Here is an 18,612-nt window from a genome sequence, read left to right as displayed (position 1 = left end):
CAGGTTTAACACCTGCCCAGAGGTGCACTCACTGCTGGCTCCTTCTTCCCTGGGCAAAGGATGAAATAATGGCCCTGCCCAACTGAATTAGCTGGAGCCTCAAAATATTCTCAGTCTTTGAAAGAGTTGAGCATGTGCTGGTATCACTCACTGAGATCCTCAATGTAAATCCAAGCAGATTAGTGATAAACCATGAGGAACAGATACTCAACTCCCCATGCAAAGATGTTACACAAATCAGACAAAAATATCTACAAGTATACCTTTACAAGTTAAATTAAACTTTCAAGATAACCAAACAAATGGAGACTTTAAAATTTAATTTTAATGTTTGTGGTTTTTTTTTAATCTCAGTGAAGTATCTCTCAGCCTGAAAATAACACCAACAATGCCATAGGGACCAGGCTGCAATTTTAACTCCTAAACCCCCACTTCAGCTATACTGAATTTTAGGATCACTTGTAACTTGAGCCACTAATTCACAGAAATGAAATCAAATACAGGATACACTACAAAATTAAATGTAATGGCATCACTGAGCAGAGAATATAAGTACAAATAAATTAAACTTTATTTTAAAGCAACTATTCACTTCATAACATTACAGTTCTGCAGTGCTCACCTTTGGTGAGGAACAGAGCAGAGCCTAATTCAGAAATGGAGTCTAAAACACTTAAACTGGAAAACAGAGTTTCAAAAGTACCAGTACTGGCTCCCAGATTACCCTTCTGTGTCCAAACTACCTTTAAAGTTATTCTCAAAACAAGAAACCTTTTATAATTGTGCTAGTAACTCAGAAAATATTTAAAGCTCAGTGTTCAAAATTCCTTTTTTCCCCCACTTAAACCAGCTTTTTCCTTGGCAATACATAAATTTGACTGTCATGGCATTTTCTCTCCTGTCAAGTAATACAGTCCTTGTTGACAAAACAGTGTGTTTATTGTTTAATTTTGTGTGGCTTCTATCATGAAATAATTAGGAAATAAGCTCAAGATTTTGGAGAATTAGTTCAGCTTTCAAACACAACAGCCAACTTTCTTTCAAGCCATCTTTCATCTGTCCCTTACAAAACTATTTTTTTAGAATATTCTTAAAGAAAAACAAAAAAAACCAGTACACAGATGATGATTATGCCTACAATCCACATTTAGTGATTTCTGTGGACAGCACATTCTCAGTATAAAATGTAGCTGTGATGTAAATACTTTGTGCAACGAGGCTTTCTTCTAAAATAGTGACCTCCAACATGTAATGAAAAAAAAAATCCTTTTACTAGAGGCAATTTGTTTCTGTATTCATTTGAAGAAGAGATGGAGGAAAAGTAGTTAAAATTAAATGACAACTGAGCACCTAAACCTTTCAGCAGATTTGAAAAATCTCACCTTTGTCCATGCTGCCTAAAGCCATGCAAGTGCTCTCACATGAAAAAGTGAATTTAAGTAGGTTCATTTTTAAACATCCAAGAACCAAACACACATCCAAGAACCAAACACACATTCAAGAACCAAACATCCAAGAACCTCCTTTTCCAACCAAGGCTACACGAGGCTGTTGCTGCTGCTGCTATCAAGTGTAGAAGGAGCTTGAATGGTCTCCAGGTTCGGGCCTCAGTTTCCTTTCTTGCACAGAGTTGGGCCATGTTTAGGTACCAAGCAGAAAAAAAAACACTGAAGAAATAAATACAACAGCAAAGTCTGCAGCCAACAGTTCCTCCTGCTACCTGCAGACAAAAGGAATTCCAGGCTGTCCAGCCACTCCACAGGAGCTTCACTCAGCAGCTCCCTATCCCAACAAGGGGACGTTTCAGGAGATGAGCTACTGCAGTCCAGACCATGGTTAGGACCCAAAGCATGGACCTCTTTTTGCAGGAAGGAAACCCTCACTCTTCTGACAAGACAGTGGAAATATGACCAAATCTTTTTTTCTCTCTCAAAATCTCTTTGCAAAATCTTCTTTAGGAGTTGTTACCACAGAGAGGCACCAGAGCAGACAAATGCACACCAGACTTGGGCAAAAGGGTAGAATGAGAAAGGCAGTATAAGAACAAGTTTTTGGAAATGTGTGTTTAAATCAAGAGAGCAAACTCAATTAAGGGGTCCCTGTTGTATGGCTCTGAAAGAATTAGCTTGCAATCAGCTCCAAGATGGATCTCATACATCGCTGAGCTTCATGCTGCACACCAAAGCTTACTTGTCATTTCTGCCTCTGACAAATCCTCGAAGATAAAGTTGCTAAGTCACCCGCAGTCTGCAGTGCAACACAATAAAACCTGTCATCTGACACCAGTCATGAGCAGGATTACCCCTCGATGTTCAATCCAAAGATAAGCAAAATAAGCATAGAGAAGCAAAAAATTATAGAGAATACTGCTCAGCATTGCTCTGAGTTCAAATGGCTTTCAGTAGGAACAGATTTAGGTCACAGAACACCTGTCTTTTAGTCCAGCCACCTCACTTCTCACTAAAGAAGGAAACAGATATAAACTCTCCTTACACCCTTCATTGCTATGGCCAAACCACAGCAATCATGTTAAATTTCTGCATTTCAATTGCTACAGAAATTAGACACTGCACCACAGTGGCCTCTGAGGCAAAGGTGACATTCACCTAAAAAAGACATCCACCAAATAGACAAAATAGAGCCATCACGTTTTAATCAATTATTGACAGTCAAATTGCAACTGCAGTTCTTAACCCAGAGTTGTGGCAGTCTGTGGGCACTGCTCTCTCTTAACCAGCACTGCTCCCAAAACATAAGGCACATTTTCTTGCTGTCCTCTTTGATGTATTTTTCCACACTGCCACCAAGGCTACTGGGGTACACCGTTTTCCGTTTTCTTTAAGCTTTGCTTTAAAATTAAATCTCTTCAGGGCAAGGATTTTTCCTTGATAGGTTATAAATGTTACCGATTCTACTGTCAGTTTTCCAGACACAAAAAAAAAACCTCCAAACTTAAGTTTATCACCACCCAATCTAAAGGACTGTGGGTTGTGGAGTTCTACAAGCAGCTGAGGCACAGGAGAGGCATTTCCTGACATCATTCCAGACATCACCTGAAAATGGGATTCAGACAGTACCCACCATTTCAAATACTTTAACCCTTGAGAGGACACAGGTCAAGCACACTGCACTACTGTCTGCAAGCAACAGAAGCTTGGACATTGTAACAAAACAACAAACAACTGTTGTTCTTTGAGAAACTTATCAGTAAACTCCCTATTCAGCCCTTTTGGAGGAACATTCCCCAGGCTATTTGCAGTCTAGCACCAGTATTAGTGATACACGTGCACCTTTTCAAAGCAAAGTAAGTAAAATGCTCCAAACAAGCAACCCCCACAAACAACCTGAACATAAGCTGCCTGAAGTTAAAGGAGTCTGAAGACATGAACTGCTCTTGCAGGAAGAGCGTGATGCATTAACATCTTATCCAGCTGTACGTCAGCTAACAGAGCTCTCTGCTGCCTAAGTTACGCGTTACAAAGACAGCTTGAAGTCAGGCCTGAAGGCTGTGTGTGCTGCAGGGAGTGACGCAGATTCACTACCATGTACACAACCCCATGAAAAATAAGTGTGGGCGAGGTAGTTATCTGGTCTGGCAAGTTTCAACCCACAGCACATGTTTATTTTCAAACAGTAAGTCCAACAACACTAACTTCTAGAATTATTAGCAAATATTTAGCTACACATAGCAACTTTACATAGAGTTTCGACTTCAAAAACTGGTTAACTGTTCAGGGGGCAGGTTTAAGCAATGCCTTCGTCACAGGAAATGGATCTATACTTGCTTAATAAATAGTTTAAATTCCCAGGACAACATGTGTGTATCTCATACTCATTCAAAGAGAGACTACACTAAGTTCATCGTGTCCATCTAAACAGTGTTTTCCCAGCATGGAGTCCTCTATCACTGGAGCTACGAGTCCAGTTTTGCTTCCTGGATGGCATCAGGAAGGCAGGCATCAGCCTCCACTCCTCTCTGCCAATCAGTCTCACTTTGGTCTCCAGGATTTATCAAGTCCAGCAATATTTGTGTCCATCCTCCATCCTGGGAAACCTGCTAAGAAGAAAACACATCTAGGTTTCTTTTACATGGATATTCTATTAAGAAGAGTGCCTTTATCCTCACTAACTGATGGTGGAAATGGGAGTATCAAGGACACTCTGCATTACCATTATTCAACCTGAGATTTACCAGCCTGGGATTCACCACTTTGAGAGCCTCAAATCTGCACTGAAGTGATGCTGGCCCAGCACAAAAAGAATTGAGTAGAGGTTGTCAGTGCAGCAGCAGCGAGCAGCCAAGCCGGCTAAAGACAGATGACAGCTAAAACACAGCACAGCTTACAGACTTGGGGCTTTCTACCTTCCACTTCTTGGCCATGCAGAATTATAGGGATAGCTGAGTATCTAGCATGATGCTGCTCTTCAGTTTAGCCAAGTATTTTTAACAGTTAACATCTTAGAAAACCATGCAATGCCTTCTTCCTCGATTGCTGTCATCGTGTTTCAAATGCGTAGGCAAAACAGCTCCTCAAAGGAAAACTCTCCAGCTGCCTCAAAAGAAGGCAACTCAAAGTAACCATCAGACAGAGTCCTGGAATATGACATCAAGTGCCACTATGAAAATTATCTTCCTTCCCCACAAGAAGAGGTCAGTGTCCTATACACAGAAGAGGAGCAAACAGTGATCGTGAAGGAAAAATGAGACAAGAATAGCTTCCTTGAATTTTTCTTGGTACATGGAAAATCCATTACAGAAGTTTACACAGCAACAGTGAAGCCTGACAAGTTAATGAGCTGCTGCTTGTGGAGTCACCGGAGAGATGGCCCATCGTTCAGGAATTCCTATGTTGCACAAACACGAGTCACGAAGATGACTGTATTTGGTCAAACCAAAAATCAGAAGTTCTGGTTGTTTCAAGAAACAAGATATCCGATTATTAATTCTCATGCAGGTTTTCATGCTTCTATTAAACAAACAAACAAAAAGTCTCACAACTCTGAAAGGCTCCTGGCAAAAAGGTGGCACTGCTTTGTTATTCCCGAGCCCCAAAGCCTGTTGAGCAGGAAGCCCGGTGTTTCAAATCTGGCTGCGGAGACATTTGCAAAGACAAACACACTGGCAGGATGGGTATGGGTGTGAGCACAGGGCTCTCCGAACCTACCAGCACCGATATGTACTTCCAGAGCAACACCCACATGAGGGCCTCAGCAAGGCACAGAACTGTGAAGTTTTATCATCCTTGTGATGCAGAGAAGTACCGAGCCTGCCTTCAGCCCTGGCAGGGACACTGAGGCACAGGACGGTCATCCAAGGACATCCAGAGTCAGCAGCAAGACACTGAGGCACATTAGCTACCAAGGAAACCAGACTTACACGACTAAGGCCAGTTATAAAACTTCCTCTTGTTAAGAGAACATACGGTATCTGGCATTTCTCTGTCAGCAGCACCAAATAATCTCACAGCAATTTGATATTCACGTCCCTGACGGGCTCCTTTAGTTACAGAAACAACATTAAAAATGCAGCATCCTTCGAGATACCCTGCACAAGTCAGGCCAGTTTCAAACATAAGCATCAGGAGTAACTCTATGGGGCTATTTTTTCCTCCTGATAAGCTCTTTTGCAACAGGGAGATACCTTATCAGGGATTGCTTCTGTCACCGGAAGGCAAACAGAGCACTGTGAAAATAGCAGGTATGACTTAAACACCGAGGGGCTGTAGCCTACATCAAACCAGCGGCTGAAGTGGTAGCTGGCCATCTCTCTATATAGGACACTTCCCACCCTGTAGCAGTCTACGCTCTAAGTCCTGGGCACAAAGAAATAAAAATGATTCTCAGCCAGCCCGGACGCTGCCACATCAACGCCGAAGCCTCTCCAGCAATGAATGGGGCTGCGAGGGCAGCGTTCAGCTCCCCTGCCCTTGGTGCTTCTGCAGGAACAGCTTCCTACCAGCGACAGCAAACGCCACTGCCTGGCTCCGAGTTCTCACAAGTAACGTGAGGGCAAATTCAGTCAATACCTCCCTTTGTTGAAACACAAGTCTCGCATACAAATTCAGGCTTGTCTTGACAAAGGTTCAGCTTGCCTCTTACGGAGAGGACAGTTTAGTATTTCAGATCCGTCTAAGTTGAACTGAGGTCTGGTTTTTACTGCCTGAAAAAGCACCAAGTAACCACTGTAAAACATTAGCTTGTGGCAATCGTTAGGCAAAAGGTTTTGCTTTCGCCAGCGCGAAGTCAGATTAATTCAGCTCATAAGAAACGTAAATCTCCAGTTATCCAACATCTAGGAATAATTCTAACATGTAGCTCAGGAAACTAAGTTCTACTGTAAACCATTTCGTTATAAACCAGAAAACGGTTCACAAGTGTATTTCTCTAAACACCAGCCTGAAAACCAGCACTGTTTAAAAAAAAAAACAAAACAAAACAAAACACGAACGCGTCTCCACACACGGTCCAACAAAACACAGAATTCCCACGAACTGAAGAATTCACCCATCGCAAACTTACCATAAATCCCCCAGCACAGCACCGCCGCCGATCCGCTACGCCGGCAGACAAAAAAAAAAAAAAAAAAAAATAAAAAAAAAGGAATCCCGGGGAGAAGAGGAAAAGAGCCGCGGATCACAAGTAAACAAACTCGGGAGCCCCCCGTCTCCCTGACCGCCGGAGCGCCTGTGCCCCGCGCCCGGCAGAGGCTGATCCGGCCGCCGCCTTCCCGCGGGCGCCGGGACGAGCCGCTGCCCCGGGGAGGGAGGCGGGAGCAGCCGGGAGGCGCCGCGGCCCGGACCGCGCCCGGGGGGCTGCGGGGCTCGGCTGGGCTGCGCTCGGCTCGGCCGGGCCGCCCGGGAGCCCCGCCCGGAGCCCGGGGGCGGCGGCCTGCGGCGGCTACCGGGCTTTGTGCGCGCTGCCTGCCCCTGGGCCGCCCGCCGCCGCCTCATGCGAGAGCCGGCGCAGCTGGGCAGCGCGGCGAGCGCCGAGCCCCCTCGCGAAAGCCGATCCCGCTGATCTCATCACCGCGGGTTACTAATCCAATGACCGGGGAATTAACAGCAGATGGCGACGCCCCTTCCCCCCCCTACCCCGCCCCAGCCCGGTCCGGCCCGGCCCCCGCGGACGCGGCAGCTCCGGCACCCGCCGAGCGCAGCCCGACAGCGCCCGCAGCGCGGCCGGGACGGGCAACCCCGGCAGCTGCTCACGCGTGAAACTCGCCCTCGGGCACCGGCAAACTTTCTTGGCGGCGCCTCATCGCCTACTGCCCGCACCAGCGCCGCCCGCCTCCCCGCACCATCGCCGGGGCGGTCCGGGCAGCGGCTTCGCACCTCCGGGAAGGCACAGCAGCAGCTTCCAGCGTGCCGCTCCGACGGGGCAGCGACGGGCGGATGAAATGCTCCAAGTCCTTCTAGAGAGTCCCTGCTGGCGTCTCATGGTCTGGGAGGGAGAGCCGGGCAGGGATGGCACACGGGCTCAGTGCCGCGCATCGGGCACTGGCATGAGAAATAAGCACGTGCGTTCTTGGGGGATTGCAGGGGGAGAGGAGAGGTTTGCACTACTGGGCTTTGTAAGCCACCTACATGCAGGTGAAACTAATTACACTTGTAGGTGTAATTCACCCCACACTTGTAGGTGAGCTTCGAGTCTTTGACAAAGCTGCAGGCAAGGCAAGTCCTGTCAAACTGGTGCCGGTTACAAAACAGTCAAAAGGCAAACACTTCATCACTGCTCATTAATATCAGTAAATAACAACATGAAAAATCAGTGTTTTCTAACCCTATTGAGCTCTGGCCCTAAATCAACCTCCCCCTCTCCCTCCAGGAACACCAGCCTAGGTTCATTCATACAGATGTTGTGTTTTCCCTCTCACAGCACTTGGGTCTGTACTCAAGACAAGAAATGTCAGATGCTGCTTCTCATCACGTTATGAAATTCCTACCCCAAGAACTAGGTTATCCACTCTTAGAGACCTTAGACCAGTCCATAAAGATGACATAAAATAACTGTCTCCTCCGGGATAAGACAATAAAAACTTACAAAGGTGAAGAACTTACATTAGTAAGTACTTTTCCTCCAATTCTGTTCTATCTATGCTTTACACTTCTGGGCATGGAGAGGGCAAAGTTTTTCTCCCCTGCGCTTTCATGGTTATACCTATTTCTACATTATTTCTTTTACTAAAGTTTGCAGACAGGCTTTTAGCAAAGAACTGAGCCAGACAAGAGAAATACCCATGCTTAGACCATAAAAAAAAATTAGAGAGGAAATTCTGCAAATTCTTTGAGAGGCTTCAGTCAAGAAATCCTCAGTATGAGCTGCAGTAAAACTGGCTGTGTGTTTCACACATGCCATGTAGGCACAAAGTGTCAGATAATCGCAGCACTCCTTCTGTGGAGACCTAGAGGAGCCCCCGGGGGTCAGACACTCCTGAACCCTTATGAAATATTTTAGAAGAGAGCACTAAACTCCAGTTCCTCTCCAGGCCCTGCATACACAGCCATTCCCACAGCACTTGGGATGTAGAGTAGATAGAAAACAAAGGATGAATGGGAGTTTTCTATATGCTCAACAGTTCTTTAAGCCTAGAAAAGGCTTTCTACTGCTTCCCATTCCCTCCGGCAGTCTTCGTCTGGTTTATATATACATACATGGAAGTCTTGAGATGAGTAGTCGTCTGTGCTTTAACTAGCAGACAAGTTACTGAATTTAAATCCTCCTCTTGTATGTGAGCATCAGCTAATATCTGTTCCATGGCGCTCCCTGGGGAGAGGAGCCCTAGAACGAGCAATGTCTGAACAGAGTTAGTGGGCCAAGTCTGTGCCTTGAAGGATGTTTTGCTTTCTTTTCCTCAGTTGTTAACAGCCTTGTTTCTCTTACACACTTTCCCCAAACAGCAGTGTCTCCTAACACTTCTTTTGGCAGCAAGCAGCGTGTTTCCCAGCGCAAGATGGGATGTGGTCCTTCGTGCCTGAGCCAAGCTTGATGCAAAAAGCAAACTTGGAAAGACCTTCTACGTGGTTTGTAATACTAATTGTACAAAAGAAGATGAAAGAAATCACATTGGAAGTCAACCTTTGTATCTTTTAAGCCAGCTTTAGACACATAGGTCTGAAAAGTGCACAATGCAGAGATCAATCAGGGAGCACAGAGTTTTGGGAACACACTTCATGTGCAAATGTGAAAACACTTGAGGGTGTAGAAAGTGTCATTTTGATTAATGAGGGCTACAACACGCTATTTGTATATAGATGAGAACGTAAAAGAATAGGAAACAAACACATTTTAAAATATTAACACAATTTTAGAACAGACTTTGAGCACGGTACAGATACAGCCAGTTCTTTTGAGCTGATCTCACACAAGACCTGGGGAGGTGAGGAAGAGGTGCATGTTTGTGTAACATTATGAACCTTCCAAGATAGACTCTGTAACACAAAACCAACAAAATGAACCATTTGGTACAGTTTCTGGAACTGCACATCACCTATGGCAGAACCCAGGCTGTATCTTAAGCATTGTGCATTACTCAGATTCCCTAAAGTCTTCCACTGGTTTGAAATTACCTCACAAAATAAAATTCGCAGTCCAAAAGGAAATCTTAAGAGTAATACACATTATACTTGACTGAGAAACACCATGGTTAGGTGGTGAGGGGCAGATGAGAAATCTCCTGCCTCTCCAGTCATCTTGGAATTGCTGGGCAGACAGCTGAGAGTAAAAGCTGTTCACTGCTGCCCATGAAACAGTAAGTGCAGCTGAGAAAAAAAATTGAGGAAAAAGCAAGTTGTTTTAGATCAACTAAATCTTTTTCCACAAGCTCCAGGTAAATGTAGAGGGGAGAGTTGAGCAAGGCCACAAAGAAAAAGGTAATCAGCTGAATGGACAGTGTGGACAAAGCCCACCTTGAAGTCTATAAGACAGCACAAATACACAAAGGAGATTTATATATTGTAAAGAGCTGTGCTCCATTGCATCATATTTTCCATTTATCGTGCCTAAGGGACCCATATTATTTCTAACAGCCCTCTTAGGTACAGAGGAGCCAACATTGAGAATTATGATGAAAATCTATGGTTTAGATTTTTGGATATTTTACAAAGTTTGGATATTTTAAATATCCACATGAGAAGATGTGATCTTAGCTATGGTTGTCCAGAGTCCACAAAATTACCACTCAAGGTGTTTAAACCTTAAGAGTATTCCAGTCCTAAAGCTCTTCTTCCATGAATGCTGGATATTTGCATGAGAATATCCAGAGAAACACTTGCTCTGGCCATTCAAAACACTGTTTGAACACAACTTCTCTACATGGGTCTTTTTATTCTGACCTGGCCATACACCAGAAGCCACAAATTTGGACTTTACCACTCCTTGGAGCCTCCCAAAATCATTAACCGGGAACCTAGGGTACATACATCTCCTAATGAACTGACAAATTGCTACTGAGATTGAGATGTGCTTCCCTAAGCCGTTGAGCAGAAGTTAGAATTTACCTTCTTGGAGTTCATCCCCCTGCAACCACCATGACCAAACCCCACGGAGATTAGGAAGTCAGCACTTGCATAAATGTTTCATTAGTTCAAAGATTCTAAACAGAGGATGAAGATCCTGCATACCCCATCTGAGAAATAAGGATGACATTCAGAAATACTTAACAATGCAAAAGCAGCCTATTTTAAAATGTCAGAAGTGCACCTATCTAAAACCAGAGCTACCCACAGTCTGAGATGTATTTCCGAAGCTTAGTGCACACTTCATGTCCTATAACACAGCCAAGTCTCTTCCCCAAACACATCAGATAAGGGGAAAAAATCAGACTACACAAACACAATGCTCTCAGGTAAGAAGCAGCTCAAGTTCCCGTCTTTTTTCCTTGTGTGTTATCTTCACCAGAGCTCATGGTCTCAAGGCCCTCAAGTACCTGATTGCTCTGTGGAGCAGAGTCTTTCCCTCATGCAAAATTTAGTGGGAAATTTAGTGGGACATAGACAACCATAAGTTACCACCAACAGAGAAACGAGACAGTTTTTAGGGAAGGGTTTTTTCTTAAACACTGTAATGACTCCTTGGCCTGTGCCAACAGTAAACAAGGTAGGGACATCTCAGAAGATGCAACAGAATCGATTTATAAACAATGACAATAGTTGTTACCATACCAAAAACAATCCAAAACCCATTCTACTTACTTATTTAGGGTTCTGCAAAACCTAAAGGACAAATTCCAGTGGTTTAAATTGTAACACAGAAACCTCTGCCTGAGACTGATCTCTGAGGAGGCAGTTCCTGTTTGGGAAGCCCAGACAGTCTGTACCTCTACTGGCTGCTGCAGTTTAGGGCATACAGGAGTTTTCTCAGAACTTGCTTCAAAACTATATTAGAGGCTTTAAGTAATTACAATGCCACAAACTCCATCAGAACCTGACTGGTGGCTGGCTGACATCATGAGAGTCTGTGGTCTCCACTTTGAACTCCAGTAATGATTGTAATCATCTTTAGCACTGGCTTTAATATTCAAGTGGTATTACTAAGCTGCACTGCCTGGAGTACATTGCACAATCAACTCTAGGAAGGTAAATTTCAAACACAAATTTTCCAGTTGAAAGAGATGAATATAGAGTCTGGGATGATGGCTGTCACAGGAACACCTCAAACCAAGTCAGTATCCAGGACTGCTGACACTGGACATAATGTGTTTGTTCTGCAGAAGGACAGTGACACAATGAGTTTGGGGTGCAAGTGGATCCTCATTAGCTCACTTAAGTCTCTTCAGTGTATCGATACCATCTCAGCTTGGTTTAGGGTAAATCATGACTAACCCAACCCCCTGGATCATTTGGTCACTTCAGCTGCAACACATGTGGAGGAAATTCGGATTAGATGTTATTAATGCTTCTGATAACATTAGTACTTGTTCACTGGGACTGTGAGAGAATAGACCTTTGTGGCCTCTTATGGGAAAAGGTTTGACTTTATAGTCAGCAAGAGGTGACTGCAATGATCTTCTCTCCTATCTTTTTATTTTTCTTTTAATGAAAATACATTGAAAATAATTACTTGTGGAAAGCCAAGAGGGGCATACTTTGGACCACAGGCAATTTGAGTGTGCAAAACCATAGCACATTAGCTGTCCTTTCAAATCCTGTCATGAGCTAACGTGGGTAGGTCTGTCACCCAGACTTCCCCACGATGCATTTCTGGAAATGTAAGTAATAATAATTTGTTTCTCACACATAGCACCCAGAAATTTTTTTAACTGAAACAGACTGCTTCTGTTTCAAAACTGCTTTCCTAAAATGCTTAGTGGATAACTTGCATGAGATTTCAAAATGTAACTGTCATACAAAGGAAGAGGTAGGTCCAAAAAAAGATATTCTCTTTGAAAAGCCAGAATTTATCCTGCATTCTGCTTTGCTACTGGAAGAGAAACCCTGCATTTTCCAAAAATTTTGGGAGCTGTATCAAAGACAGATTTATTCACATCCTCCCAATAAAAATACATTACTGCTGTTACTCAGCACATTCCAGACATTGACCTTTGTTTTATCCTTTGTTTTATAGGTTTTCATATATATACATACATATGTATATATGTATAAAATATTCTAGGAACATTAGATACACCTAAAAGTTTTACTACTTCATAACCTTACCTTCTGTGTTAAAAAGTCTGGTGAAAATTACTACTTCTAAAAAGATTACAAAACTGTTTAGATGTTAGAAAAACATGTCTTAGCAACATGCCTCAGAGAGCTAAAAAATTTTTACATTGGCACATTTTTTCATCATGTTAAAAACCAACCAAACAAAAGAAATGACCAAACAAAAAACGCCACAACTTTGTTTTCCAGCCCTGGAATACTTACTCAAAGATAACATTTAAGTCTGACTAATATCAGTGTGGACTCGTTTTTTTTTCGTTCAGACTGAGTACCAACATCTGAAACTCCAGGAAACTCCATCTGAAACTCCCAGCATGAATCAAGTTTTTCTGTTCCCTGATTTGAAGGGCAGAGGAGAGGGAAGAGAGCCTCAAAGGTTTTCAGTTATTGCCACTGGAAATTTCTGGGAATATTCTAGCAACTGCAAAGTCTTCTTGAAAGCATTTTGTTTCAGTAAAATTAAACTGCTAAGAATTCTAGGTGTCAAATACGGCCCATGTGAATTCAGAGCATCCAAAACCAAGTCTGTATTAGTTGCTTAATTGCAATAATCTAGCAAACAGGATTTAAGAAATATTCTATGATATTTTCTATGGTTTAATCTTCAACTTCTGCAGTGCTTGTTTCCTCAGCAAACCCAATAAGTAATTGTAATTTATTCAGTTTTACCCCACACCCCAATCAGGATTTACAACGATACATATCTCCAGCAATTTTCCCCAGGAGACCTTTTGTTTCTCCAACTTGAAAACATCCATTCACATCAAAAGCAAAGTCAGTACAGTTTATTATCCATTAGACAATTTGAATATGATTCTTCTGCTAAAGGCTGTGACTGCAGGCAGCCATCTGGGGTCTGAGCACACAAAAGGCTGTTCGGAAGGGTGTGCGCTCAAAAGCACCATGGGGACAGGGAAGTGTGTGCCTCACAAAGACACCCGATTGTCTTTGCTTTGCTGAGAGCTGCCTTCTTTTTTTTTTTTTTTTTTTTTGAGGGAGCCATAAGCATCTATTCAGAGAATTAAGCATGAGGGAGGCAGCACTCAGTTGGCAGACGTCAGCTCCGGCAAGGACAGATGGTGAACAAAGGTGAAAAGCACACAAAGCGCGTGGGCCAGGAGAGCAGTTCCACTCCTCCCTCAAAACCCCTTACAGCCCTCGTGACATCCTCTGCTGTGAAGCGAAAGTGTGGCCCTACAGGGCCGTTTTCCAGCAACTTACAGTCTATGCAGGCCCTCTGTTAATACCCTCTGTGAAGCATTGCCTGCCCTACCTGGGACGATTCGCGGGGCTCAAAAGAGAGATACCATCTCTGTGGAGGAAAACAGCAGGGACTGCAGCCCAGATACTGGTCTGGCTTATTGTTTGCCAAGGGGAACCAATCCCACTGACTCTCTTTTGGAAGAGAAACTCAAGGTCTGAGGAGACAAAGAAAACAATCTCATTATTTAGCTCACTCAAAATATACACCTGAAAACCATTATTCACTTATATTTCATTCTGTTACAATTGATTTAAAAATAGGGTTCATAAAGTAACGAGCTGCCCTGCAGAAGAGCTTTTTCTTATAGTGATTTATATGCAGTTTACACCATGTCAGATATACTACAGCATACATCCCACTGCTAACTAAACTCTGGAAGACTAAGGGTACTTCTAGCCCAAATTGTGCTTTTCTAAAACTAAAAAAAAAAAAAAGGATAACATCTTTTACATCATATTTATACGGCAAGGATATAGTGACTCAACAGGCAACAAAGCCCAGATATTTAAATTAAGAACAGAAACACCAACAGGAAAACTGAAAAATCAAAGAGATCATAGGTCAATACGAACAAGCTTATCAGTCTTTTGATATGGCACAATTCTTGCTGAAACTGTAAAATATTTAAACTACTGCAGTTGCTGCTGTCTGCGAGAGAAGAGTAAGTCCTTCCTTTTTCCTTTTGTAATATTCTCTCTCTTAAAAAATATAACGAAATTAAAAAATGCAGATGCACTTGCATAAGTGGGTGCACAAAACAACCTCCTAATTTTAAAAGAATTACTGTGGTCTGTCTTTCTTCCTATTCTGCGAGAAAGAGAGGAATATTTAAGAGTCTTCAAAGACTTTTCTTGTTTTGTGGAACATTGCCCAGGCATGGACATGTTCAGCATCTTTGGGAAGGTTGTCAGTTGTTCACTTTAGACTCTGAAAATTGATCCACGAACAAATAGTGGCTCTTTGTGGATTAGCCCATCTGTCTGCCAGATGGGGGGAAAGGTGGTATTGTAGTAACAGCTGCTCCAACAAGTTGTGCTGGTTTTGGCTGGGATAGAGTTAATTTTCTTCGTAGTAGCTGATACGGGGCTATGATTGGGATTTGTGCTGGAAACAGTGTTGAGAATGCAGAGATGGTTTTGTTACTGCTGAGCAGCAATCACACGGAGTCAGGGCTTGTGCTCCCACCAGCGAGTGGGCTGGGGGTGCACAAGGATTGGGAGGGGACACAGCCAGGACAGGATGAGGAGTGAAGTGAGGAGAGCTGTTATTCAGGAAGCATGTAAATTTTGAATGAGATCAAGATGAGCAAATTTAGAAATGTGTCACTACCATATCAGCACAAGGGAATTTTAAAGATCTGAAACAGAAATGAAACCAAACTACGTTAACTTATTTAGGGAAAGAAGGAGAAACTATTGAGGACTAATATAGAGTCACCTTGAGAACCAGGCTTTCTTCTGTATCTCTATCACAGCAGAGCCCTAAACCTCAAAAATTAAAATTAAGTGCGTGTGCAGTCAGAGATAGGCTTTGTTTTTTCACCTTTGGAGTTACACATTAAGTAATCAATCAAATGCTCCTGTTCATATGGATGTAGCTAAGAGCTAGGCAGAATTTTCATTATAGCAACCTGATTTTCTTCAGTTATGCTACTGTCTATTTTGTTTCTAAGGTGAGTCTGCTTCCCAAATTTTAGTCTTCATTTAGTTTGAGACAAACTGGTATGCTACGAAAACATCCTACAAGCCAGTTAACAGCTTGAGTTTCCTTGAATTCATGGGGAGGAGAGGACATTTAATGGAAACTGTGGAGAGCGAGAGGGGAAAAATTAACATTTTTCTGCAGTGGAAGTTAAACAAGGACTTTGTAAACTCTAATTTTCTTCCTCCCTCCAGTTACTTGGATCAACACATAGCCTGCAACACAGCATTCCTGCTTACAAGCCATTCAGTTCTAATTAATTTCTTCCTCAGTGCCATGATCCAAAGATTTTAACAGCAGAACCGCTTGCTGGGGAGGAATTCTGTCACATACCTCACTTGGGGACACCGGGAAGAGCAGCCAGTCCACAAAACTGGATATGCCAAGAGCTCTTTTCCTGTGAAAGATCAACAGGTTTCTATCTAAAATAGGAGTTGCCTGGTATTAAGATTTCACAGTGCTGAGCTTCATGAATTTCAACTGTTTTCGCTTCTCAAGAAAAAGCAACTTTTCTTCTATGGGGGAAGAACGCAAAGCTTGAGGACACGGTCACAGGAGGTGATGGTGGAGGGTGTGGAGGGAGATTTCACTGTTAGTTTTACAACTCCAGCATTCCCTGTTAAAACCTGGTACTATAGAAGTAGAGCATTCAATCCTTCCCTCCAGAGATCATTTAGGAACACAGAACTCTGTTCCCTAAAATATTTTACCCCGGGATGCTGAAGCGAAGCACAACTATGGAGTGGCAGCCCTATCTGGGGCATCACCCCCAGGAGTCTGCCAGTGGAGCAGGGAGGAGAACAGGCCACTCAGGAAGCTCTGTAATTGCAAGGTAGGTGAATTGTAAGTCAGCAGCTCTATCATTAAGCTGTAATAATATTACTGCCATGCAGAAAGCTCGACTCAGAGATGGAGTTAAATTGCATGTTGTCAAACTGCGTTCACATTGGAAAATAAATGAACTCTAGTTCAAATGAAACTTCCCTTAATCATACCTCAACATTACCACATGGTTAATTAGAGGCTTTCTTTAATTAAAAAAAAGAGTTATTTAATAGACAAGATAGCAGGCTTTCAGAAGTTATATATATGCAGCTAGTTATTTATTATATAGCTGATCTCCCATCCATATAAATTGTTGCTGCAGTTGCCACACACTTCAAAAAGCTTTTAACTGAAGCTCTTTAGATCAACACAAAGAACTCAACTTTGACAAGACCCTTTACAATTTCCTTAGGTTTAAAAAAAAAAAAAAAACAAAAGTCACACAGGATGCATAAAGCTTTTTTCTTTCCCTTTTTTTTTTTTTTAAATACATCGCACTCTCAAAAACGTATTCAAAAATCTAATAGATGATTATAGAGGATGCTACAGAAAAACTAAAAACAACAAAAAAGCACGTCCAGTAAAGAGGCACTCGCCAAAGCACGTTTATTTAAAGTGAACTCTGTGAGCACGACTGAGCATTGTTCAGCTGGAGAGCTTGGAACTGTCTCTCACGTCAGCAAACTCCCGAGGCAGTGACTCATGTCTTCCCAAGAGTGTGTGTCTGGCTTCGGCTTTTTTGCAGGGGGGCGTTGTATTTTCTTTGCTTTTGCCTTTCAAGAAGCAGGTGTTGGTTTTATTATTTAAATAATTGTTTGTTTGCTTTTGAAACATTTGAAACCTTGCTATTGAGATATGTTTACGTGGGAATGTGTTTCTCTCGGGGCTTCTAGGTAGTTACTCTCGAATGTGAATGGAATAAGGAACTCTTGAACATTCTCTTTTTTTTTTTTTTTCTGAGAGTGGATCCAGATAGTTGAAAAAATTAAATACAATTCAACCAGCATTTTTAAATGTAGTTCAACTATATACATTTACAGTTTTTCACTACAGAAAAAGGGTTGTTCATTAAAAAAAAAGAAGTGTTGGTGTTTGTCCTCAAAACAAAATGAACAAAACCACAAACTAAACAAAAACCTCCCACAAAACCATAAATATCCTAAGAACCAAAAAAAACACCCTCCAAAATTCCAGGTAAGGAAAAGCCCAATTCAAATCTACAGATTTTTACCAAAAAAAATTACAGAAAACTTTTTGATTCCTCAGTAAAAGATAGTATATTTAAGATTTTCTAAAATAAATATGTTAAACATATCTATTAAAAGTTAAATAAATTAAAGATCTGATTTAATTATGTAACATCGAGACCATGAGGCATGTAGCTTGAAAAGTTGATGGGAAAAAATAAAAAAAACATTAATTGTAGGACCTTTTATAACCAATTTGAACCACAAGAAATGGAAAAGTAGCCAAAACATAAATGAAAAACATCTCAACCATTCCTTAGCCAAATAAGGCATCAGCTTCCTTTTCACTACAACACAGCAAAATGCAGGCTCTAGAAAATTATGTTATGGAAGCAGATAGATTGATTGATAACATTAATTCATGCTGCTGACAACTGAACTTGTAAATTGATGTAGGGTTGCTTTGAGAATATGGAAATTAGGGGGAAAAAAAAAAGAAAATCAATATTTGGTACAGGTACCTGAACTATGTTAAGAAGCTGATTACAATTCAAATGTATTTTTAGGGCCCCTTAAGCTGTTCCTAATTAAATGGTGGACTCTAAACCAAGTAGAACTGCAGAATCTCCATTTATTGCTATCTTGCCAGCTCAGGAAAGATGCTGGAAAAAAACAAGCTGATATGGAAATCTATTATTGTTCATTTCTTAAAAAAACATGGGGATTAATACCTGTTAATTGCATTAGCAAATCAGCACTAAAAAAAAAAGACAGGATTTACTAATCTTCGAGACAACGTACCAAAGTCTTAATTGATGTAAAACTGCGGTGGAATCACGGCTGGGAAATCCTGGGGAGCGGCAGATGTGCACTCGTGCATCTCAGGCTGGGATGTCCCCGTCTCCCACTCCCTGTGCCAGCACCACTGCCGTGCTGGCTCCAGCCAGGAACCTCCCCAAGGTCAGCAAGGGAC

General features: G+C 42.3%; 1 protein-coding gene across 3 annotated transcripts in view; it reads right to left on the bottom strand.

The window, feature by feature from the left end:
- LOC114067783 (SPRY domain-containing SOCS box protein 4-like) overlaps positions 1-18,612 on the bottom strand; it is a 136,000-nt gene that overhangs the window by 76,053 nt on the left and 41,335 nt on the right. For 2 of the 3 annotated variants that reach the window (XM_027903456.1, XM_027903457.1), the window contains exon 2: positions 13,936-14,080. The gene's annotated coding sequence lies outside the window, so the exon portion shown is untranslated. Of the gene's footprint in view, positions 1-6,519; positions 6,549-13,935; positions 14,081-18,612 lie in introns of those variants that run through there. The other variant, XM_027903458.1, reaches the window with a different exon arrangement.

The sequence above is a fragment of the Empidonax traillii genome, unplaced genomic scaffold (assembly GCF_003031625.1).
Source record: "Empidonax traillii isolate 1590-97213 ecotype Southwest subspecies unplaced genomic scaffold, ASM303162v1 scaffold961:size224692, whole genome shotgun sequence".
Lineage (NCBI taxonomy): Eukaryota > Metazoa > Chordata > Aves > Passeriformes > Tyrannidae > Empidonax > Empidonax traillii.
The sequence above is the reverse complement of the archived record's forward strand: the minus strand, read 5'-3'. Positions and strand labels throughout refer to the sequence as shown.